Source organism: Arvicanthis niloticus, chromosome 5 (genome assembly GCF_011762505.2).
Source record: "Arvicanthis niloticus isolate mArvNil1 chromosome 5, mArvNil1.pat.X, whole genome shotgun sequence".
Lineage (NCBI taxonomy): Eukaryota > Metazoa > Chordata > Mammalia > Rodentia > Muridae > Arvicanthis > Arvicanthis niloticus.
In genome coordinates, this window is record NC_047662.1 from 72,360,450 (window position 1) to 72,386,373 (window position 25,924).

General features: G+C 36.8%; 1 protein-coding gene and 1 pseudogene across 1 annotated transcript in view; one reads left to right on the forward strand and one right to left on the reverse strand.

Annotated features, from left to right (window-relative positions):
• The window catches only part of Ptprd (protein tyrosine phosphatase receptor type D), a 1,324,101-nt gene that overhangs the window by 574,713 nt on the left and 723,464 nt on the right, over window positions 1-25,924 (forward strand). The gene's annotated exons all lie outside the window — the stretch shown is intronic.
• On the reverse strand, window positions 5,535-15,593 carry LOC117708745 (conserved oligomeric Golgi complex subunit 5-like; annotated as a pseudogene).

Sequence of the window (25,924 nt, forward strand, 5' to 3'; positions counted from 1 at the left end):
TTTTCCTAGACTTTCTCTCTTATTCATTATATCAAATACTCCTTCCAAGAAAATATTAATCATCATATCTATAATACCAGTACCATATAGTTTTATATCCAATAGCCATTGAAATTTGGGACAAGTAATATTCTTGTCTCCTCTATGTAGGTGTATAGATAAAAGGTCACATTCTCCGTGTCAGCATTATGCTTTGCTCACAAGTTATAACTAATTTGCTTGGCAGTTTGTCAACTTCTGCAGCTCCACTCACTATTCTTAGCTTTTAGGACAAAATATTTGTATGTATCAGTAATTATCAACTGGTCAATTTGTCTTTCTCAAGTTGTAATTTTCTGAGATATACTTCAATTATGAGTTCACATCAGTACCTATATCATGTGATTTTTTTTACCCACTATGACTGATATAGTTGTATTCCTGTGAAATGTTCTCAAAAACATTTTTATTTGTTCTAAAATTGTATTGATGACTGGAATCTAGATTTCAACAAATTTTGTTTCATTCATCCACAAACCATGATCTCTATGAAATTTTACACAAAGTAAAGCAAGCTGTACTATTTAAAATTTTACTTGACATTAAAAATAATGAGTTTTGCTATGACATCTTAATACATATGCAATATAAAACATTGCTTATATTCAATACTCTATCTGTTCGCTTCTATCTATTTTTCTTATTCCCCTAAATAGTTTCTCTGTTCTGCTTTCATGTCATACATATACAAATTCTGTATGTGATCAATTACATGTGGTTTTTAATTTCCATTTATTTGCATTTAGTGTAATAATTTCTATTTCCATATTTTTTTCTAAAAGGGGTACAATTATATTATTCACTCTGGAAAGTAGAATTATTTCCTTAAAATTTTATTCCAAGAAATGATATGCCCTATTCTGTCTGACATGGACTGGCTAATTAGCTCAGACTTAGCTTTCTTGGTGCTGATAATTGAACATGACTGCTTGCATGTAGGTGAGAAAGCCCTTTTCTACAACAGCTTTTTATATGGACTAAAATAAGCCTTGTAATTTTGTATAACATGTAGCAAGCAGGCTATTTCAAGTTAATAGATAACCTACTTTCCTGAGAAGTTAAATTAGTAATACTCTCATGAAAAGCAAAAAAACCCACAAAACCTGGAAAGGACAAAAATAGCATGCTGAAGAGCAAAACCACTGGTATTTTGGAAAAGCCCCTTTACCAAAATCAGTTCTAAAATTCAGAACTGTTCCTTAGTCTGATAGGAAATGAGTGATTGCTTGACTCTCCTTAAGTCTACTTAAAAAATAGAGAAGGAATAAAAGAAGGAACAAAGAAAGAAAAAAGAAAGAAAGAAAGAAAGAAGGAAATAGAAAGGCAATAACAAGTGTCTCTGTTTTCATAAAATGACAGTTCTTTTCTAATAAAATCATGAATGTTTTCTTCAACTGTATATCTCCTTTGGCAATAACTGCTAAAGATCTAAGGTGTTATGTGTTTCTCTATTTCTTTTGTTTGTTTGTTTGTCTTAATATTGTGAATATAGGGGTGTAATAGTGGCTTGAATGTTGTGGGAGTCACCAACCACTTTGACATTTTTGATCTAAAACCCATCCCATAATATAGAAACTATACCTGATATTGCCAATAAGGCCAAGAGTATATAGATAAATAAGCTATGGCTCCTTGGCAAAATTTACAACATAATAAACATGGCAATAAAATGATTTTAATAACAAATTGCTATAACCATGAGCTCATCCTCATCAGCAAAGCTTCTTGCAGTAGATAGCAATTAACACAGAGAGCTACAACTGGTCAATGTGCAGAAAATAAAAGACTTCAAAGTTTTAAATGATAATTGGAATGTCTCTATCACATACCCTTAAAGATCAAATATCTATACTGAAGAGGAAAAAAAAAGATTACAAGAGCTAGAGGTACTGGGTGGCTTCAAAGATACAGTGCCATAACCGGACAGATGCACATGTATATTTACAGAATTGTGAAAGCATGCACAAGTTCCAACCAGACAAAATCCTAGGATGAAGGAGAGGAAGTTGGCACGAATTCTTACCCCTAACTGAGGAGCTATTGGCATTTGTATGCTGCTGGATGAGAAGGAATCTGATTTATTTAATGATGTAACATCTGATATGTCACCAGAACCCTTGTCAGGCTCTAAACCCAGGAATAACATAGCAAACTATGGGGAAAAGGCTAAAGTAGTAGAGACAGATGATAGGTAGACTTGGCCAGTCAATAAAGTAAGAGTGAATCTAGGAGGCTTTGGGGGATAAATAAGATGAAATAGATCTATGAAATTCTCAAATAACAATATCACTTTAAATACTGTAAATTTAAGTGTCTTATGGTTATAACAAGGCTATTTTCCAAAGATTGAATCTTCTCAAGTTCTATTTATTTTAAAAACCAATTAAATGAATGTATTAAAATTGACATATTTTCCACTCTATATAAGATTCATTTTTTTCCTTAATAATGGGAATGACTTTGGTTTTTTCATTGGTGGGGCAGGTGGAGGAAGATAATTTTGACACGTTGCTTTTAGGCTTGTACATTGTAACATGATTTAGCATAAATATTAATTGGGAATATGACAGAAATTGTGTCTATGAAACAGAATAAACAATTTCTTTTTTTTAACATTCTTTCTTTATTGGATATTTTATTTACATTTCAGATGCCATCCCCTTTCCCCAATTCTCCTTCCTAGAAAACCCCTATCCCATGCACCCTTTTCCCTTTTGCTTTTATACAATTTTTAAAAATGTTAATCAAAGGCTTTATAAGTTTGGTAATGCTCAATCAGAAGTGTAACCCAATACCCAACCTAGATATATCAACTATCTTTGACTAGTGAAGACACGTGTATATCTGCCTCCATGCCCCCCCCATTTCTCTCTCTTTCTCTCTCTCATCACATAGCTTCTCCTCTCCTTCTTTTCCCCCTCTCCTTACTCCTTCTCTTCCTCTCACCTTAGCTCCTCCTACATATCACCCTTCTTGTTAAAATAAAACTTTTCTCTCAAAATGCAATTAGAGCATAATTATTCCTAATTGTACCAGTGAGGTACAATATAGTCCTAATACTCAGACCATCATTTTGTTGACTAACCAGACCCTCTGTCATCTGTCCTAACTAAAGCACTTAGTTCTGAACCTGGCTTTTTTCTTGGCTTTAGAATGAATGTCAGATGAAAACCATCTACTCAAATCTTTTCTATGAGACTATAGGTTTTCAACCCCATCAGAAATCCAGAATGACTGAGTTAACTGAAATTATGGGAAGCACAAAGCATAGCTTCTAAAACTTTGCCAATTTATAGATACCGCTGAACACCTGGACAGTCCCTATACTACAAAACGTTGGAGCATCTGATCTTTTCAGCCTTCTGGCCCAGGATCATCTGGCAGACCTTAGTGGTGCAGAATTATTAAGGGCTGATTACTCTGTCTAGGCAGATATAATCAGTCAACCAGAATAAAAAATTTCAATGGAAGATACACCAGTCAACTTTCTGTATCTTTATGCCATGTTTGGTAATACATGTCAACATTTCAAGATGGGAGGACACAGAAATGATCAAACTCAAAATTCTTTTTTATTTAAACTATGGTAGACTTTAAAACTTACTATAAAAGAAAAAATTAAATTAAAACAGTGATTTGTCTTAATGGTTTCAACATAATTTATGGCATAAATAATCTTAGTGAATTAGATTATTTACTAATTCAAAAATTTTTATTATATCATGGTTTAATCTATGATTTGTTGCGATGTAATTAGAAGCAAGAATGGATTAATAAATGAATCAAACAACACTAATCTTATTTTAAAAGCTGGCCAACATCATATAGTTCTAGGTTTTCATGAGATGACACCCATCTGATATTTGTTTCTGTGCATAAACAAAGCTGGAATAATAATTGATGGATAGCAACAACTCTGTCATTTCCCGACATTGATATAATGTGCCATGCCTGATATTTGGGTTAATGTAAATTCAGTAGATGTGAAAGATATGTACAATATAGGTGTTAAGAAAGCTACTTTTCTGGATTTATAAACAAATTTGAATACACGAGGATGGCAGAAACTCTAGAAGCAGATACTGGAGAGGATGGTAAAAAACCAGAGCCGTACCACTGTCACTGACACAAAAAATAATGGTATTAAATATAGCATCTGTTAAACATAATAGTGGAAGCTTTTTTTCATTCACTCTGAGTTTTCTAAATCAAAAGGTTCCAAAAGAGTTACTTTTTGCAGTAAGATGAGAGCCTCCTCTCATTTTATAAATTTCACAGTCATTAGATACCGGTAGTAACTGTTTTGTTGCTCATTGAACTTCTCTTGAATGGGAAGAGTATAAATTTCTTTTAGTAGTGGTGGAGGGTTCCTCTATAACCTCACACCAGCTAGATAAATGATCTGCCACTGAGCTCAGTCTCCAGCCCTCAACGACAAAAACAATATAGCCACCCATGAACTGAATAATATTGCTCTGTATATGAGGCAAATATGCTCAGTAAGGTCTGTACAGAGGAGGGAATTTTTCAATTAGAATAAAAATATTTGTCATATTTTCATTTATAGTGATAGTTCATGTGTGACAGTTTCTCTGTGTTCTATGATTATAAAATAAATTATTTTGAAATCTTTTCTAACTTTGTATTGATTCTTTGTGAATTTCACACCATGCACCTAAATCCCACTCATCTGCTAGCTGTTCTATATCCACCCTGTCCTCCACCCTTGCATTCTCCACACAAAAGAAATAATAATAATAATAATAATAATAATAATAATAATAATAATAATAAATCTTGCTGTGAAAGTTGCAGTATGTCATGGTGTGTATTACACAGTATAGTTTTGTTATACTTGAAATGTTCATTGCAATGGGTCATTGGTTTGGTTAGAGACTTCTGGCTTCTGCTCCACTATCAATACTGGGTCATTACTAGGACTCTTCTTGAATATCCTGTTGTTGCCCTGTGTCATGGAGGCCCTTCTGCTTTTGTTCTTTAGGACCAGTCTTGTCATAGATATTCATAGATATTGGGATGGGACAACTCAAAGGTCTGGTTCTGAGCCTGGATAGTAGAACCCACATGCTGTCCTGCACCCTCACCACCAAGGCCAGCTCTCCTGCTTTGCTTAGGTAAGGAGCAGGGCCAGCTCTTTCTTGCTCACACCACCAAGACCAGTTGAGTGACACTGCCCATGCTAGGTACAGGGACAGCTACCCTGAGTGGTGGAAGCTATGATGAGTGGGACTAGCTGTGCATCCCTTAGAGATCAACATGACCCGAAGCAGCAGCCCATACCAGGAACACATACATAGCCTTTGGGTTAGGTAACATGAGCCATGGACATTGATACAGACTCCTACCACTGCAGAACATGACCCAGACATGGTCCTTAGCAACATCATATGCCAGGACATCTCCATGGTCTCAGATGAGCAAGCAGGCTAATCACATCAGGCTCTTCTTCACTACGTTCATGTCTGCACCTCTCTTCATTGGGCACACATCATTCTGCTTTTCCTTTTCTCCCATTTCTCCAAAACCTTCTTGCTCACCTTAGTGGTGTTGGATGGCTGGGTGTACTTCATACCACATCTATTTTGGTATTCCAAAGTAGAAGTACTAGATGCAACAAGATCAATAGGAAATACAGACAACCAATTATGATCTTTTGTTCCTAGCTGCCACCTTTGGACAGGTTTGTGCATGAAGACTGCAAGCCACTTAAGAGTAGACATAGCCTTTTGAAGCAGCAAAGCCATAATAGAATAAATCGGTACAAATTCTGTCCCTTCTCTGCTTCTCATTGACTGAAGATAAGCTTCCAGGGAATCCCCTGCAAATAGGAGGAGCCTCTCCTTTTCATATGGGAGAAGTATCTATGGGAATTTCAGCTCAACTATTGCTCTTGTGAAAAGAAAGTAAATAAAACTGAATGGAATAACATGTCCTACTCCTGGACAATGGGCCACACATTCACTTGTCTGGAAAAGCATGGGTTTGAATGGCCTCAAGATTTTATGGGATTTCCCCAAATCAAACACTCGTCTGCAAAGTGGACCCACAGCCAAATTCATCTGTGCAAAATCAGTAGCAAGTTGTATTTTTCCACCTTCACCAAGAGGTCTTATGAGCCTGGCCTTGCTGATAAAAATTTCAATGGCTTTCTGCACAATAGCTTCAGTGTTGTTGTCAAAGACAAAATTCAAGCAATCAAAGTGCTTAAAGTAGTCATTCATAATTCTGGCAATGAAACCTTGTGGCTCTTTCATGTACAGAGAACAAGGAACATCAGGCTTTTCTGGGCTAGATAATGACCCAGAAAAATCTTTCTGAAGCATGGTGATTATTATAGCCTCAATTACATCTTCCACTGAAGTCAGTAAGGGCTGCATAGCATTCCCCATAAGATCGTGAATTGTCTTTAGGGATGACATTATAGTTTGCTCAGCTGTTGAGGAGAATGATCTCTGACTGGCAGCCACATTTGTTACTGATTGGTACCACTTAAACAGGGAATTCACCATTCCCATTTTTCTCTCCTGTCCTTAGATGAGAGGCCCAATCATGTGGCTTGCATCTCCTTGAGCAGAAAGAAACTACTTTGATTTTATACCATATAATTGAATTGTTTTAGCCACATTTTTTACACAGTTAAAGTAAGGTTTGCATCAAAAGAAGCTACACTGAGTTTACTTGCTATAGTTTTCATGATCTTATCAAGTTCATAAGAGAAAGGATAATGCCCACCCAGGGGAAAAAGACAAGTTTATGAGTTCAAAGATACATGATAGGAATTTTGAGAGATGAATAGCCTCATAGGGGTACAGTGACACTTTTGAAGCATTTTCTGAACCATAAACTGGTTTTCTTATTATGAAAATGTGTTGTGTATCTTCTTCCATGTGTGTGGGGGGAGGGTAAACATAGAGGTTGGCAGTTGCATTTGTACTGAAATTTCCTTGGGTATATTGACTGTACTGCAGAAAAGGCTTCCAGAAGTTGTAATAAAGACCTAGTAGTTTAGAGTATGCCTTCAAATGGCTATTTCAAAATCATAGAAGAATTTGCTGCTACATGAAATGGGATAGAAAGTGCCAAAGTAATTGCACTCCAAAACATATAAAATGTCAGGCTGTCCATCCTTCACTATTTCTTCAATGAATCAAAGGGGAGAAAATGGATATTTCTTCTTGATTCATACTTTTTGTAAATGCTGTAAGTATCCACAAGTAGTACATATATGATCCATATTTTTCCATATTTATCCAGAAGGAAGCATGAAAAGCTGCTGTGTTTTCTGGAGTTCAGATGGTAGCTTGCTCAGGATCTCTTTTCATGGCCAACTGGGAAGGCTGAGTCAAAACTTTGAGGTGCAATGCATTGTTGATGCTGTCTTCCAAAATAGCACAATAACCATGCATGACATTGGTAACAGTGTCCTTAGAAGTCCTGGGATTATGAAAAACCTGAAGACCTGTTTCAACCTGAGCTGGATTCTTGGTCACCATACCTTACTCCAGCAGACACTTAGCTTGATTTTCCATTCCAAGTTGAGCTCCTGCAATAAAGAGTAGCTCATTTTTTATTACTTCTATTCCAGAAAGATCTCTGCCTTGAGAAAGATAATGAAGTTCATTGAGACTCTGGGTAGCTTCTGTTATCTCTCTACTTCCCTCTTGCAGTTGTCATTAGAGTTTCTTACTGAGATGTAAGATGACAATTGTTCTCCAAAGCAAATTGCCTACAGGCTGAAATCTTGCTAGTTGTGCAGTGCTAGCTCCTATTTTATTGTATGCCTCAACAATTGTTTTTATTTGATCATATCAACAGTTACCTGTAAATCTTTAGTTCTCATCTGCATCATCTGAAGAATGCCTTCCAAAGACTCAATCCCAGTTGCCTGTGTCAGTAAATTTTCATCTTGGAACAACCTTAGGTGTGGTTCTTTATTGTACTGACTGATTCCATAAGCAAGACTTGCTAGTTGCTCAGAAATTAAAGCTTGACTAATATGGGGATCTATAAGTTTTTTCATCAAAGTCTTCATTTAAAAATTTACTATAACAATTACTTCTGCAAGGTCAGCATGACAGTTGAAAAACTAGAACCCCACCACCAGCCACTTAAATGATGCTCTATTTTGAATTTTTATTCATTTAAACTGGGAGTTGGATGCATAATGGTGTCTATTAAACTATGTTTTGTTTTCATGCCAATAAAAACAAACAACTGCACTATCTAATTTTCAGAATTATGGTGACTATTAAATGAAGTAATTCAGGACAGTTATGCTACTTGTCACTTTGTAAGCAAACAGAAAATGCTGGTTCTTGGTTACATTTTTAGATTTCTATTAATGAAAATTTCCAACAATGACACAGGAACTCAGATATGTTTAGACTTACATATCACTGTCTTTTGTAATGTTGCAGACAGGACCTTTTGAAAGCCTGAAATAAAGCATAAGTTATCAAATTAGACTGTGCAGAATATTTTCTGAAGAAATCATTGAATAGTAAAATCAAGGTGTTAATCTGAGCCAAATCTGCCATATCCTCTTAGAGGGAGTACCTGTGGATCCAGTCTTTAACATCTTCTGTATGATTCTGCTTCTAGAAGAGAACCAATCTAGAGCCTCTACTCAGTTCACAAATGTAGCTTCATTTGCAATTAAATATCTGTATAATTTCATATTGACCAACTTTGCATTGTATCAAATGCCATCTATATATATACTGATAAACAACATTTGTGGTAATGCATATTTTTAGAGTTCTTTCAAAGATGCTTTCTAGAGCTCCCCCACATCTTTATTGCAAATGGGATTTTTTTCACACACAATATATTCAGATTATGGTTTCCCATTCTTCTAGACATCCTAGTTCTTCTTATCCTATCCCTTCCAGATCCACATATTTTCTGTCTCTCATTATGAGAAAAAAAGGAATCTAAGGAGTAATAACTAAATAATATAAAAATCAAACAATCAGAATAGAACAAATAAAGCAGAAGAGGGGAATAAATCCCCAAAACAGATATAGATACAGAAAAACATATTCACACAAACAAGGATTCAACAAGAACTTAAGCCAGAATCCATAATATTTATGCATAGGATCTATAAGGTTTAAAATGTCTTGAATCAATATTATGAGACAAAAAAAAAATCCTTCAAAGATGCTATGGAGTTCATTTTTTCTGAGAATAATGAGTCTACCTATGAGAGCATTGTTTCCCCAGACAGTCCCTCAGAGGAAACTAATTTTTCATTTGCAAATGGCTATCAACTGGAGATAGCTTCTGGGTTAGGGATAGGGAGAATATTTAGTTCTCCTGTCAGCTCTACGACCTCATCTGTTAAGTCCCATGCAGGCCCTGTATATGCTGTCATACTCTCTATGTATTCATATGTGTATTGATCATGAGCTGTCTTTAGATGGCATTGTTTCCTTAGTGTCTTCCATCCCCTCTGGCTCTTATTCTCTTTGCCTCCTCTTCTACAGAGTTTTCTAAGTCATGGGGGGAGGGATTTGATGGAGATGTCTCAGTATGTTCAAGTTCTATTTCTTTGCATGTAGTCTGGCTGTGAGTTTCTGTATTTGTTGTTGTGCTATAGGAAGAAGCTTCCTTGATGACAGATGTGCAAGGCCAGATGTATGAGTATAACGTCATGTCATTAAGAGTTATTTTAATGCTATATCTCTTTAGCAGAACAGTAGCATTTGGTTTTCTAGGGCTTTCTGTAGCAGGACAGTTTCTCAGTGAAAAATCAGTCTCCATAGCCTCACTGATATAGCAGGTCCCAAGATGTTACATGCTATCTTTTGAACCTTAATAGAAATTACTTTACATTGATATTTTATCAAATAAATTAGCAAACATGACTTCAGTTTATAATTTTCTGCTCTATGACTTATCAAGAATTAAAAATGCTAATGTATACTGTGATCGGCAAAATAGATGTGTAAATAAGCATATACAAACTCATTATATATGAGCCCTTTATGTAGCATCAATGGATTTGCACCTTTAAAAATATTTTAATAGTAAAATTTTGGAAATGTTAAGAGTACTATTGTTATAGTCCAATTGTCTGTTTTAAATGTGATATAATTTGATACTGATTCTACAATCATTTTATCATGCAAATTAAATTTTATAAGAATATTTCTGAGTTTCTGAAAATGGGTTTTGGGTCTTAGGAAAGTCTTCAAATTTCTTATAAGAAATCCTACAGCCACTTAATACCTATACAACACAGAGAACTATCACTTCACCATCCTTACTAAGTTACATTTGTGATACACTGTAGGGGATATCCATTTTTATTACTAGCAGGAAACAATGCAAATATGACAGCATACATCTTAATCTGCACATAGGAGGTACAGGTTGAAGGACCAGAAATCATGTATGATATGGTCGATATAGTAAGTTCAAGACCTTATCTCGATACAAAACAAACAAAAAGATGCAATAGAAAGATACTAGGCCTCATAGTTTTTGACAGACAAGTAGCCACACAGTCAGAGACTTCGTGATGATGACCCACTCCTCTTTCCTGTAGGGTATCAAGAAGGCCAAAGGAAAAAACCAATCAGGCAGCTGTGCTTTTTTTTTTTCTGGTGGTGAATGAATGACAAACACAACAATTACATTGGCTGTCACAGTCTTTCTGTATGAATCATATCATATTTTTAAATAACTACCTTTCCCACCCATTACTGTGGCTGTAGACACTCTCTGCCTTCCCTTTCATTGATGGATGAGATAGAATGAGTTCACCCATATAAATTTTTGTCGGAAGTGATGGCTGTGCTGCGTTTACACTTGACTCATAATTTGCTTTAAAGTACTATTTCATCCTCCACTGATCATGTGGAATTGAAATTATGAAAATAAAAACATTAAAAGGTAGGACATTGAGACTGCTTCTTTCTCATCTTCCTACGTGCTCAGCTATCAGCTGGCCCATGCTTATGCTTGCAACTAACTTTCAGGCCACCAGTAAGACCCTGTTGCTTTAAGAGAGGAAATTTGCATCTTTATGAATTTTAGAACTTTATTTTTAACTTTTTGAGTCGGGATGATATGTGCAAAATTGAGTCCTCCTGGTTTCTATGATGGGTACAGGTTGATAGTGTAGTCACTTTGGTTCTTGACACAAATAATAAAGACAAATCTTCCTGGAGGTGACAGAAATCCAAATCATCACTGAAATGTTGCTCAGAACCAAATCCCTATGCACCTGCAGTGAAACTGAGCAACATTACTCTACTCCCACTTCAGTGTCTGCAGAAATTGGTCAGCTAAGTGCTACAAACGAGATTGTATTTGTACTTTTCATTAGCAAACCTGTACAGTTTGAGGGCCCAACTCACTATGTGATCTCTGGTAGATCATGCTAATCAATGAAACAATAATTTGTATTTCCATAGTATTATCTAAACAGTTGTAATACCTGCAATTAATTCCTTTTATTCAGCTTTTGAATCCTGCAGAGCCATCTTTGAAGACCTTAGCAATAATTGGGTTAAATTGTACCAAATCTTGGGAGTGGTAAAAGTTAAATTCAAACTGAGATGAACATTCCTTTAAAGGATCCATAATCTACACAGAAGCCTCTACCCAAAACAGAAATGGCATCCTGCACAGGTGTTTGCAACACAGCTTTCAGAGTATACTGAAGTTTCGTTAGTTGAAAAGATTTTGGAAATCAAATCCTTCTTCTTAAATCATGCTAAGTATACCAATACAGAAAGTTAAAGCAAAACTCTTCATTGATTCCCCGAAACTCCTATTTCTTAAAGCAAGTAAAATCAGAAAATGCCTTGGAATCTTTCTGGAAATAAGGGAGGAAGTTCAATAGTCCTTTACCCTGATAATATAGCAATCTGCAGGAAGAAAAGGGTTCTCTGAAGCATACATTGAAACGGTGGACTGAGGTGTAGGTATGCCCATACCTATACTGTTGATGTAGTTAGGAAATATTTTCTAATATATAATCATCTTATTGCCTATTCTTTATGCAGAAACACTTTGGATGTGCTCATGGAGAGAAACAAGTAATTGTGGTGGGGCTTCCCATCTCTAACAAGCCCTGAAAATACACTTGCATAAGAAACTTTCCAAAGCTGGGTATTCTGGAGACCTTTTTCATCTTATCCTTTGACAGAACCATAGTTTCTTTATAGCATTGTCAGATAACAGGTTATATGCAGACACCTTACCTTCATTCTACCTGTTGGACCATCAGTATCTATCATCATTTCTACCCAAAGTTACATTGTAAATGCCCACACAATCAACAATACATACCGTAGGCAGAATGACAAGAGTATGTCCTTTCATTTGGCTTATATATAAGCTCTAAGTGACATATATTTTTATTGGAAAATTTAGGTCAAAAGGGTATATTTTGCAGCCATGCTGCTTGTTGTTATTGTTAAAGCTTTCTTTTATTTGCACAATGATCTTTGCTTTATTATGCTTATTTGATTTAGCCCACTCAAGAAAGTAGACTGTATGTGGTGGTTTGTCAAATAGGAATGCCCTCCCTAGACATGTGTTTGAATACTTGGCCCATAGGGAATGGCACCATTAGGAGGTATGGCCTTGTTAAAGTGGGTGTGGCCTTGTTTGAGGAAGTGTGTCCCTGTGGAGGTTGGCATTGAGGTCATATGCTCAAGCTATGCCCACTATGGCAAACAAGTTTTTTTCGCTGCCTGTGAATCAAGGATGTAAGAGTCTAGATTCCATCTCCAGCACCATGTTGACCTCTATGCTGTCATCCTTCCCACTATGATGATAATAGACTATACTTCTGAAACTATAAGCCAGCCCTAATTAAATGTTGTAAATATTGTCTTTATAAGAGTTGCCATGGTCATGAAATCTTCTCAAAACAATAAAACGCCAACTAAGAAAGTATGCCTACAGGGAAAAAAACTTCTACCTCTATCTTGAATAACTCTTTCTCCCATATCTCTTGTTCCAAAGACCTAGCAATCTTTTGAAAAACAATAAGAAAACTGATAACTAGTTATATTGTCCTCTATAATATAAAATGAGGGTATTTTATTTTATTTTTATTGGGCTAGGGTTTCTGAAATGTAGGAAAATGTCCATAGTGCTTTGTGAATATATATGGAAAATGCATTGTAGGATCCTATGTTGCTGAGTAAAAAACTGGGTTCAGCTTACTATATAACTAGAAGTCAGAGGATGAGATGAGGCTTGATTTATAACACTTCCAGTTCTCAGAAGCCTGGCCAACTGCTGATCACATCATTCCAAGACTAGAATAATAAGTTAACATGTTCAAGACCTGCCTTTCTTCACAAAGTTTCTTCCCCCGATGCCTCAGGAAATTTGATTGGGGAAGAGACTAATCTGGGTTTCCTTGACTTTCTCTAGTTTTCTAGCCCTAATTCAGAACAGTTTCATGGAAATTCATTATTATTTTGGAAGTCCTTCAAAACAGACTTTCCACCTATATTACAAATATCCATTAGCAATATGTGTGTGGTCAGTGCCCATTAAGAATCTAATGAATTTAGGTTAGACATCAATTAGAGAGCAATGAAGAAATCCTCACAAAAGCAAGGAAGAACTATGAGCTTTGCTGGACAAAGTTTATCCCATGTAATCAGAGAATAAACACATCCTTTCTTTTTCTCCTCCAAGGTCTGTGATTCACACACCTGCTAGAGAAACTCAGGATGACGAAAATATGTGTCATGTGGCAGCATGGATATCACTCGCCTTCATATTATCTCATTGAAGACAGTACACAAAAGCTTTTACTTCCTCATAATTTCTTTCCCAGTTTTATTACGACTAAAATTCTCTGTGAATTTAAGCCTTCACATTTATTCTTTTCTCTTAAAAGCTTTCATTTTGCTGTGTGATGAATATTAGACTCCAGTGGATTATCTGGATAAAGAGAATTAGCTGAGGTTTGCATCAGTCAAGAGACTAAAGTCACCAGAGGCTTTAAGGAAGTGCCTTACAATATAAATAGGACTAATCTCCTTCAAGCATTGACTTTCAAGAAAGAGAATTTTCTCAAGACCAGTGTTTTTAATCAGTGAGATCTACAAGGAGATTGAAAGTAATGCCAGTGATAAGGGAAGCCGGCTGTGCAAGAGGAACTAGAGTGAGCAGGCAGCCAATGATCTGATTCCCGAGGAATGTGAGAGTGTAAGGGAGAAATGAAGAAGTCTGTAGGATTGCCTAACTCCTTCTAGCTCAGAAACTGCCATCCAAAGCCATCCCTATCTGAAGTGAAAATGTACCTTTTGGAGGGGAGTGTGTTATTAGCTGGAGGGGGGGTTACCCATTGGGATGCTGCAGATGTAGACTATGCCCTAATGATTCCAATGTTTTCATTTTTCATGCCAAAGGCATCAGTGCCAGCTACAAAGCAGGTAAAATTATTCTAGCATGCCTTTGTAGAGGGAAAGAGTGAGGTATGTACTTTATCTGAGATGATAAGGCACCAGTAAAAGCAGATAAGGTGACCAGAAAATGAGACAAGAAATGTCCCCAGCCAGAAATTGTTGGAGCCTGGCAGTGACCTGTACTTCTAAAATCATACCTTTTCTCTGAGAAGCAAGAAGGAAAATACTTCTTGAGCTTCTGTTTTTGGTGACACAGAAAGGAATTGTTTGGTTTGGTATCGTGTAATTTATGGAATAATAAGGTAAAGAAAGCAAATGCTTCTGTTTCAGACATATTTTCTTGTGGTTTTGGACTGTTTGATACATGATTTTCTTTAGTACACATACACAAGCACACACAACATAATTTTCACTGTGAAAAGTAGAATTTATAGTTAAAGTAGTTTCTAATCTTCATGTGATTTGCCTTTGAAACATTTAAGAAATGGGCCTAGACCCTCAGGCAAAATTGTTGTGTCAATATTTTGCTAGACAAGTCACTTGTTAGCAGAGGCTAAATGTGGTGCCTTAAAAAAAAAGGTCCTTCTTATATTCAAGCATACAGTAGGATTTCAGAAGTATATTTGTTTAAAGACTTAGTATAGAGTATCTAAATTGCAAAAAATAATGTTCCCTCTCCTGCGCAGTCATGACTGAGCATCTAGAATAAGAAATATAGGGCTAAGTGAGGCTTTCTATCAGGGAAGCATCCTGAACGTTCTCATCTAAAGACTGGGTCATTGGCTTAGGAGAAGAGTTGAGCTTTGGTCAACCCCAATGGAAACCAGAGAGCTCCAGTAAGCCTTGACAAGGGTAAGCCATATTCCAACACTTCCTTTTTGCATGCTGAGTTCCTAGTTGCATCCTTGAACCTAGCTCAATTTCACTTTTCCTGGAACATTTTCTTGTTCTGTCTGAGAAATTTCAAAACAGGTAACCAGAGTATTCACTTTATTTCTTGACCACCCCCACTGTACTAAAAATTCCATTCTGATAATATATTTATCATCATTTACCATTTAAGATAATTGTGTGTAAACCATTTCAGTACAAGGCCAGGTAGCAAATATACCTGTGATGGTGGGGACCACACTCTGTATGTGTCATGCTTGTTTTTAACTTGTCTGTAGCATAAAAAGCCAAAAATATAAAGTCATACACAATATATAAACAAACAGGTATGGCTGTGTTCTAGTAAATATTTAGCTGCAAAGATATGGGATGAGCTGGATTTGCTTCTGGATTAACACAGTGTTGGGAACAAATAGTTCTTCAAATACAAAGTCTATCTATCTAAATTGCAAACTAAGCTGATGATGTTCTGAGGGCAGAAGAACATATCTTTGAGGACTTTTGTTTGGTTATTGGATTATTTCGAGACAATATAATAAAAGAAAAAGCAAATCTTCATTTCTGGTCATAAGGAGGAGGACTATGTGTAAAAGCAACAGCACTGGAGATAGTCAACGGGCAGTTGGAGAGGAAGATGGAGTTATATTCGCAACATATGAGCATGAGAAAACTGAGCCACTTTAGTACAGTGCTTTAAGACTGCACCTCAGTACCAACTCCAGGACTTGTGACAACACACTTCCTGAGGTTCACACCTGAGTTTCGTGATTCTGGTGTTAGTTCAAAGATTTGCATTTCTATCATGTCCCTGTATGATACTAAAATTTCTGGTTGAGGCTATGCTGTGAGACCAGCTGATGTAAGTTTGATATCTGGATGGCATTAGTATTGGAAGTGAATGGAATTGAAGGACGATCAAGGACAGAATACAAGATACCAGAAGCACAATATTATGTATATAAATATTACTTAAAATGACTTATAGCCTTTTGAGACTAAAATAATATGTTGTTTGATCTAACCCCTGACAGTCTACTCTTGTGACCTCTGTGACTGAATTTTGGCATCCACCTGTTCTCATTCCATGCTTGGTTCCTGAAGTATCTCCTGGGTTAGGACCAAGGTCTTTTGCTTTAGTTCTATCAGCTATACATCATATCACTTATTTTGAGCATCTGTCCCCCATGAAAATGGTGCTCTTATCTTTAGTGTATATATCAGATTTGAGCATCTGAGCCTTCCTTTTAGCTGCCTTATCCTTATATTGTGATTTTTTTCTTCTAGAATAGGAAAGCTCTGATGTCTAAGAAACATTAGAAAGGCTACAGCCATTGTGATTAAGCAACTCCATCCACATTCACTATGAGAAAATATTAGCAAAAATAATTCCTTAAATAAGACAAACATAAGAGGCCTCAGATCTCTGAAACATTGAGCTTTATGGTTAATATTTGTGGGAGAAATTTTGTGCACATTTTTGCAATTACAATCAGAGGCATTACTCAGCAGAGACCGGTCTCTGCTCTGCTTCCCTTCTTACAGCATTTCTCTCCACGCTCCTTATTATCACTGGCATGGTTTTTAGTATTAGCAATTATGTTGAAAGCCACTATTCATTGAATGTTCCCCACAGTGTTTCATGTTTATTTCCTTATTTCATTCTCACAGTCATTGCTAGCCATGCTGCTGTATCTCCATTTCAGAGAAATTCACAGACTAATTAGCTTGCTGAAGATCGAAACTTTAATAGGCAACAGTGAATTATTCCCAGACCTGACTGGACAGAGTCCATATTCATGGAGGCTTTAACATTCTAGAGTGTCTTTTACTTTACAGGCAAGAACAACAACAACAACAAAAACTGCACAAATACTGGAATTTCAAAGTCTTTTTCACTGATTGTATACAGGTATAGATTGGAAATAATATGATTATCAAGGATTTAAAAGTACAGGAACATCTTAGAGCCCTCCTGATCCTAATCCACAGCAGAAGAGATTTGTTTACATGTGGAAGACTACTCAGAAATCTCCTTGCATAGTACACTGCTAAGGGAAAACTTCAAAAGGACTGCTACCCATTTCCCCTTATCCTTGACTTCCTTCCTGAAGTATTGAACCATGCTGATTATTATACAAGAGTGCTTTCCTCAGTGGGACATGAAGAATGGGTGTGAGTAACAGAAAGTTAGTACATTTTACAGGTACTGGTCTGTGGGGAGCCAACAGAAGGCGGCTATCATCCTTGCAGCCATCTTGAGCTATATACCCTGACAAGAGATTTGATTACAATAGCCTACAACAGCTGAGCACACTCTGATAACATCTTGTTTTAGAAACCCAGGATTTTCCCTTGGGTGCGTGAGACTTAAAGGTGTGTGACTTAAGGACGTGACTTAGAGATCAGATTTAGAGACAAGACCTAAAGGCATGACTTAAAGGCATGGCTTAGAAGTGAGACATATAAAAGGCGAGAGGCAGACAGAAGAAATTATTATTATTAAGTATTAGGCACTTGGCACTTGGAGGAAGAACTTGGAAGTAGTAGTAGGCACTTGAGACTCAAGACAGGCAACTAGGAATTAGACACTTGTACTTGAGTTTAGGAACTTGGAAGAAGACCTTGGAACTAGGGACTAGAAACTAGGAATTAGGAACTCAAGACTTGGGACTTGGACTAGGAAGAGAGACTGAAGAATAAAAGGGATTGAATCACACTCTGTCTGGTCTCCATTCCTCGTGTCTGTCCTCACTCTCTCTCTTGCTGAACCCCGATCCACGGACCACAGCAGCCTGGGGCAATGTGGGCTCTAACAATTTAACCCCCAAGGTTTCTGGCAGTGTGGGTTCCAACACTGAAAGAGCGGTCCAGACATTTTGACTCCCAAACATGGGCTGGAGCAGCTCTCAACATTTTTGACACCCAGCGTGGGGTAGCTTGGGCTGCAACACTGGTCATATTCTCTAGCAGAAGCACCAAAGAAGTGCAAGGACAACTCTGAGCAGCAGACTCTGATTAGCCATGTCACTTTCTTTTGTAACCTATGAGTTTATTGGACTGTTACTGAAAACCTATGAGGATTACCAGAACGCCCCATCTCATTGTGGATGATGACCTCATGAAAGCTATGAAAGAGTTAAAATTTTTTTAAACTTTCCACAGATGGAGTCAAAAGTGTAGATCAGCTTGTTCTGCACTCTGGGCTCCAGGAAATTAGCTATCCACAAGGCAAAATAGTTAAGATAGGAGTTTTGAGGTGGGAGTTCAGGTCAGCGTGACTGAGCACTATGGGTACCAGGAACTAAAAACTGACCACAAGATAAATTGAATAGGGTTTGAGCTGTGAGTTCAAGTCAGTGTGTCTGTACACCCTGGATACCAGGAACAGAACTGACCATAAGACAAATTGGATAGGGTTTGATTCTTAGCAGAAGAAAGTGATATTTCCCCATGACCGTTTCTTGAACCTGTCACGGAAGCTGAACACTAGACAGGGTGCTTTCTATAGATACTTAATCATGATTTCCCCCCTCATCTCCCTGGGTATCGGTTTTTCCCTTTAAAAGCTCTACCTGTTCTCTAAGTGGGGGTCGTACTTCATTGCTTGCCTCTGTGTAGGACAGGCTAGAAGTGCAGCCTCAGTATGTTGAATCAAATATATCTCTTGTTAATTGCATCAAGTTCGGTATCTTGCAGTTATTGGGGTGGCCATGAATTCCCCGTGAATTGAGAGGGAGTTTCTTCCTTTCCAGGGGGCCTTACATCTACACCGTGAAGCTCCCTTTCAACCAGCTTCATTTCCTGTATTTCTAGAACTTCCTGATTATTTATAGTGGTATATGATCATTTTTATATGTATTCATGTTTGTGCACTATTTGTGCCTGGTGCCTCTAGAACTCAGAAGATTCCCTGAGACTGGAGTTACAGATGGTCATGGGGTCTTCCATGTGAACACCAGGACTTCTGCAAGAACAGCCAGTGCTCTTACCCACTTAGCCATCTCTCAGCCCCATATATAATCATATTAATGGCTTAGTAACATGCAAATAATCCCCAGCCTAGACTGAGGGAAAGTCATGTAAGTAAGTCGCCACCATACTTTTACAACTCTTCATGGAAATACTAAGCAGAAACAATTTTTGATTAAAAAGTTTTTACAGTCTGTGTGTTTTTAGGCAAGTACTCGTGACTTCATCAGGAAACATTCTAGAAAATGTGATCTATGTCAGTTCATGTTAAAACATTTCAGATCTGTGAGAAGGCAAGTGTTTTTTATAAGTGACATAGCATGAAGATAAAATATTATATCAATCAGGCTCACTCATAAGGGGATAGCCTTTCTTAAAGCTGTTGCCTTTGTGTGTGATATGTTCTACTAGCTGGACTGCCTTGTCTGGCCTCAGTCATAGAGGAAGTGTCTGGGTTAGGGAGAAATACCAGGGTCCCCACCCACTCAGAGGAGAAGTAGATGGGGGATAGGGGAAGGATTGAAAGAGGGGTTGACCAGGTGAGGGACAATAAGTGAGATGTAAGGTAAATAAATAAAAAAATTAAATTAAATTAAATTAAAAAAACTTAAATTTAAACTTGACTCTATTTAAGTAAAAACTGTTTGGTAGGTTGGGTGTATGTAAATTTTTCTCTCATATAGACAGAATGAGATAAAAATAACTGAAAGGAAGGGAAGGGAGAGGAGTAAAGAAATAAAGAAGCTAAAGATAGAGAGAAAGACACACACACATACTGAAACAGAGAAGTAGAGAGAAAAGAGAGAAACAGGGAGAGAAACAAAGAGAAATAGAGACAGAGAGAGACAGAGAGATAGAGAAGAAGAAAGAGGAGGAGGAGAAGAAAGAGGGAGAGGAGGAAGAGGAAGAGGAGGAAGAGGTGGGACAAGAAACCAAAGCAGGAAAGAAAGGAAAGAGTGAATAAGGAGGGAGGGACAGAAAGATGGAGAGGAAGGGAAAGGAGAAACAAAGATGGAAGGAAGAGAAATTTTGTTGTAACCATCTGATATTTCAGGATAACATCACCCATCTAAACTAGTAGGAGATCTCACTTGCACTGAGCTAATTTACTCTTCTAGATCAGACTAAAGGGTTTGTTGTCTCATATATATATATATATATATATATATATATATATATATATATATATTACTTGAAAGAGATTTTAGTTCTGTTCTGAGAAGAAAATAGAACAAAGACTGAGAAGGCACACATGAAATGCTGTTCTAAGGAAAAGAAGAGTTAATTTATGCAGTGAAGAACAAAATATATAATTTTATATTAAAAGAAAACTATGTCAGTGCTTTGAAATAGTATTAAATGACATTTTCTAAAACTTGTATTAATTTAACTTAATTTTTATTTAATTTTGAATTTTATTTAATTTAATGTGTTTATTATATTGCCTGCCAAATAGACTTACTTTATTTTTTAAATTTTTGATATATTTACTTTTTTATTTAATTATTTTATTTATTTACATTCCAAATGTTGCCTTCCTTCCAAGTTCCCCCTCCCAGAGTTCTTCACCCCAACTTCCTATCCTTTGCCTCTTAGAGGGTACTCCCCCACACCCACCGCACTACAGAGAGAGAGAGAGACAGAGAGACAGAGAGACAGAGAGACAGAGAGACAAAGAGAGAAACAGAGAGATGTGTGCATGGGTGCACTTCATCCCCCCACCCCCAGCATCTCCCTTCCGTGGAGCATCAAGTTTCCACAGCATTAGGCACATCATTTTCCACTGAGACCAGACAAGGCAGTTATTATTACATATGTGCTGGGGGGCATGGACCAGCCTGTGTATGCTTTTTGCTTGGTGGCTTAGTATCTTGGAGCTCTGAAGGGTCAGAATTAGTTGATACTGTTGTTCTTCCTATGGAGTTACCATAACATATTTAGAGGAAAACGGAGAGAAATAACTACTATATATTGGACAATTTTAAATGGTCTTTGGACAACCAACCAGAAAGTATACAGTTCCCATTTCTTAAGTATTAATTTCACTGAAGGCTTAACTAAAGTTACAACATTACAGGTCAACTTTCAATTTGTAGATATCAGGCAGAGAACTAATGTGAATGAGTGGTCACTGTCTGCCTTTTGTGGTACAGAGCTGTATTCATGAGACCTTCAGAAGTAACTTGCATAAGGTCAATTATCTGCCACTAACTTCTTGATGCCACTAACTTCAGGATGGTAATAATAACTGTCATAGTTGTTGGAAATTTAGATAAATTAAGAGATGTAGATTAGAAAAATTACTAAAGTATACCAGGTAGTATGCATCTATTACTGTTAGTTATTGATATTATTCTATACACTCATGACTCCTAGGTTATGGCTAAGAAATGTAATATACCAGTTATGGCCTCATTGCAATCAGTGCACATTAAATAAAATAATATGTCTGATTTTCTGTGGTACTGAGATCCACTAGATGATGAAGCTTTCTGATTTAACTATTAGGATGTAATGATTATTCTCAAATCTTCAAAATTTTATCAGTCATAGGTACAGGTTTAACTCTGAGGATGATGTCTGAATGAAAAGTACTGTAACCTGAAAATCTGTCTAGACCACAGATATTATTCCTTAGGAACAGACATGCCCCAATTCTCCCCAACATAGCATACTAGCCGAGGAATGATATTAATCCTAGTTTTTATCATTATAAATGTCAGAAGCTTTAAGTAGCAACAACTCAGAAACATTTTAAATCTGGCCTTGAAAGTTGATAGAGCAGTTAAGAGCATCTTTAGATCATGCAGAAGACCCACATCTGATTACCAGCACCCATAAAGCAGCTCAAAACTATCTGGAACCTCATTCCCATGGAATCCAGTGCCTTCTTCTGACTTCTTTAGGCACCAGGCACACACATGGTACATATGCACACATGCAGGCAGAATATTCATACACATAAACTAATAAGATAAATGCATTTTTGAGAAATATTGAACCCCAAAATGGTACTGACACTTTAGCAAAGTCTCAGTTTTACATTAGTTGAATGCATTTGAAAGCTAAACTGATAATCCCCTCAATGTTTCAGCCCTCCCTTTCAGTGTGTTCAATCCACTCTCCTAGGTCATTATAGAGATGTTTTACTTTCTTCCTTGGGAAATTCTGGCCTTACTTGATGAAGTACTCAGTCACCTATAATCTTGTGAGAGACACAAATGATGATAATTACAATTTATAGAGTCACCCAGAATGAAGAGCACAATATGCTGAGTCTGAGAGCGGACATAAATGTGTTTTTAGTTAAGATCAGCAGAAAGTTTAAAAGACAGAACATCTTTGGGGCATTGTATTCAATTGAATTTTCTCTGTTTTATTAACTATAGTCATTAAAGACTCATTGAAGAAAAGATAAGATTGCTCTGCTAGCTCAGTTAGAGAATCTGCATGGTGAAGAATAAGCAAGGAATAATTGTATCAAGTTGCTGAGAGTCCAGGCAGAGCCCAGAGAAGCAATGCTGGACAGATGCAGAAGAGCATTGGAAGTAGGTGAGGCGTATGCAAAAGCTGGGTGACCATGTACTGCCTTCTTTCAGAACTGCTTCCTCTTTCACTAAACTATCAAAGTCTAAACCTATCATCACTATAGCATTTTTCATCCATGTAATTCCATCACTGTGGAAAAAGCTAACAATTGCTACCCTTGGATAAACAAAAAAAAAAAATAGTTAGCATGTATACTGAGACACTTGGCAATAAATTGTCTCTTCTAACAGTGTTGAACAAATGTGACTTTGTTTTGTGTCTAACATATTCCCCTGTGTCCTTTATGTCTCACTGTACGGCAACCATCACCCTGGACACTAGAAAGTAGTTTGCTGATATCACAGCTATTTTTGGTTGTTGAAATTCATGAATATATCTAACTCATTTATTTCCTATGCTGAGGAAAAGGCTTGCCACTTATTTGGGGACTACAGAATGAGCATAGGTGGTGTTCAAATGAGTGGACAAATGAGCATTTCATGTCAGTGAGTCTGTCCCTACTTTATATGTACACAGCCTTCATATGGGCAGCATACTTCATATGCTGCCCAGTGAGATTCCTACTGCAAAATTTTTTTGTGTTGGACAATATTAGCAGATGGTGAAAATGGAAATGAGACTCACCTTTGACTCTGCTTTAGGTATGGGGGTGGGAGGGAGTATAGCAAAAGGGAGAGCAGAGAGATACCTCCACATGGAGAGCACAGGGGTTACCACTGTAGAAAGCAGAGGGGTTTCTCTTTATGGAAAGCCAGGAATTCAGGTCAATGGAGAACAGAGGGGTTCATCACTGTGGAGATCAGAGGGATTCCTCTCTATGTAGGGCAGAGGGTTTCTTCTCTAGGGAGAGCAGAGGTGTTCATCACTATGGAGAGCAGAGGTTTCTCCAGCATTTGGAGTGGGCATATTTTCAATTCCATTATGTTTTCAGTGGAAATAGAATGGCTAAAGGAAAAATATAAATGCTGTATAACCCATGTCATTTTTTCATCTATTAAGCCAAAAACTACTGTGGCTAATTACTTTCTTCAAAGTAAGATATTTACATGGAACTTACAAAATCATACCCAATAATATTCATTAGATATTATTCACTATTTCTTTCACTCATCATACTTAACCAAGATCATTCTATTCTAATTCAAATAACCACTGAATGGCTGTTTTCTAGAGCTATTTATTTGGTTTGAGAACATTCATGAAGTATCCTGCTGCCACTCTTCAGTCTAAAGAGTTCTCTTCATCTTTTAGGGATCTTGATTCAAGCCAAACAAGAATCTGTGGCTTGGATGCAAAAATAAGTTTTCTAACTAGACAGTTTGAACCAGAGTTTGAGAGTTGATTAAAGATAATTTTAATATAGAATTGAGCACGAGGGTTTGAAGAAAGAAAGGCAAATGAGGGTCAGGGTTATAAAGTACTGAACAGTGTGATCAAAGCAGATGATGGAAGACAAAGGGGACTCACTACCTGTGTTCACTTTCTACTGGAGAGAAAACATCACTCTACAATAATTACAAGACAATCAAATGAGCACCTCATAGCTTTCTGTTTGTTTATGTTTTGTGTGTCATTTTGTCCTTTTGTGTTGTATCCCAATAATGAGAACAGAAAGAAATCTCCATTGATCTGCTTGATTTTCTAAGAATATTTACTTTGGCAGTGGTGGTGTATATGCCTTGTGAGGCAAAGGCAGGAGGATCTCTGAAATCCAGGCCACTCTACTCTACATGGTGAACTCCAGAATATCCCAGGCTACACAGAAGAAACCCTGTCTTGGGAAAAAATAAACAAACAAACAAAAATACAAAAACATAGACTGAGCCAGCCATAGGAAGAAATCATTCTACTATGGTCTCTGATTCAGTTTTGAAGGAAAGAAAAATGAATATTTCTTTATCAAACAGATGATAATCATTTCTGAGCAAGCAGTTGTAATTTATTTTTAAGGAGAGACCCATTATTGGTAAATGCATTCCTCACTCTGTGGGCACGTCATCTGTATTATGAGCTAACATGATGGCAAAGTGAGTCTTGCAGCCCTGGTTCAGTGCGAGGGTAAATAGTTACCTCCCTGATTGATGCTGATGAGGCTCTGGGAATAGAACTTGTTTGGAAGATGGGGAAGCCAAGTGGCTGAAGGCCACCTACTCCACTCATTTGTTGGCATGGATCTCTGAATGACTTGGAAGAAGTCACAATTACAGCAGGATGGTTATGGTTCAGTGGCTCAAATTGCCCATTTTCTTCTGTTTAGATCATTACACTACCTAGGCCCTGCTTATTGAAAGTAATTCTAGATGATAAACTAAAATGAAATACAGATCTAACACGATTTCTATTTTCTTCCTTTCATATATGAATGAGATGAAGGATGCCAATGTAAAACTCTCTTAAAAGCTAAGGTGATTGCGAATTTAGCAACACTAATAATCTAGATCGTCACTTCTCAACTTGTGAGTCACAACTGCAAAAGACAACCTGAAAATACAGATATTTACAATTCATAACAGCAGCAAAATTACAGTTATATGAAGTAGCAACACAAATAATTTTATGGTTGTAGGGGTCACTACATCATGAGGGGCAGTATTAAAGGGTTGCAGCATTAGGAAGGTTAGATCCACTGGTCTATATATTTGCAAAATAAACATAACACAACTTGGAATATGATTTCCAATATTTCTTTAAAAGTCCAGTTAAGTTTTTTAAAATTTACACATAAGCCTTTATGTTAACTTGCACTCAGCCATATATTGTATCCTGAAAGATGTTTAATTTTTGATCATTTATGATAGAAAATAAGTCAAGATCACTCCCTGCAGAGTATGTGGTTTCCCTTTTTAAATATCACACAAGCACAGCCTTAAATATTGTCTGTATTATGTCAGTTATTCGGAATTTTATATTTAAACTTAAAATTTAAAACTTTTAATAATGCTAGTATTCAAGGATGTTTGAAATGAAACTTTCTGTATGTACCAATGTACAATTAAGGAATAGTTTCTTCCCATGTCAAATCTTCAAGTAAAAAAAAAAGTCCCATTTACGATACATATGGGCTAATG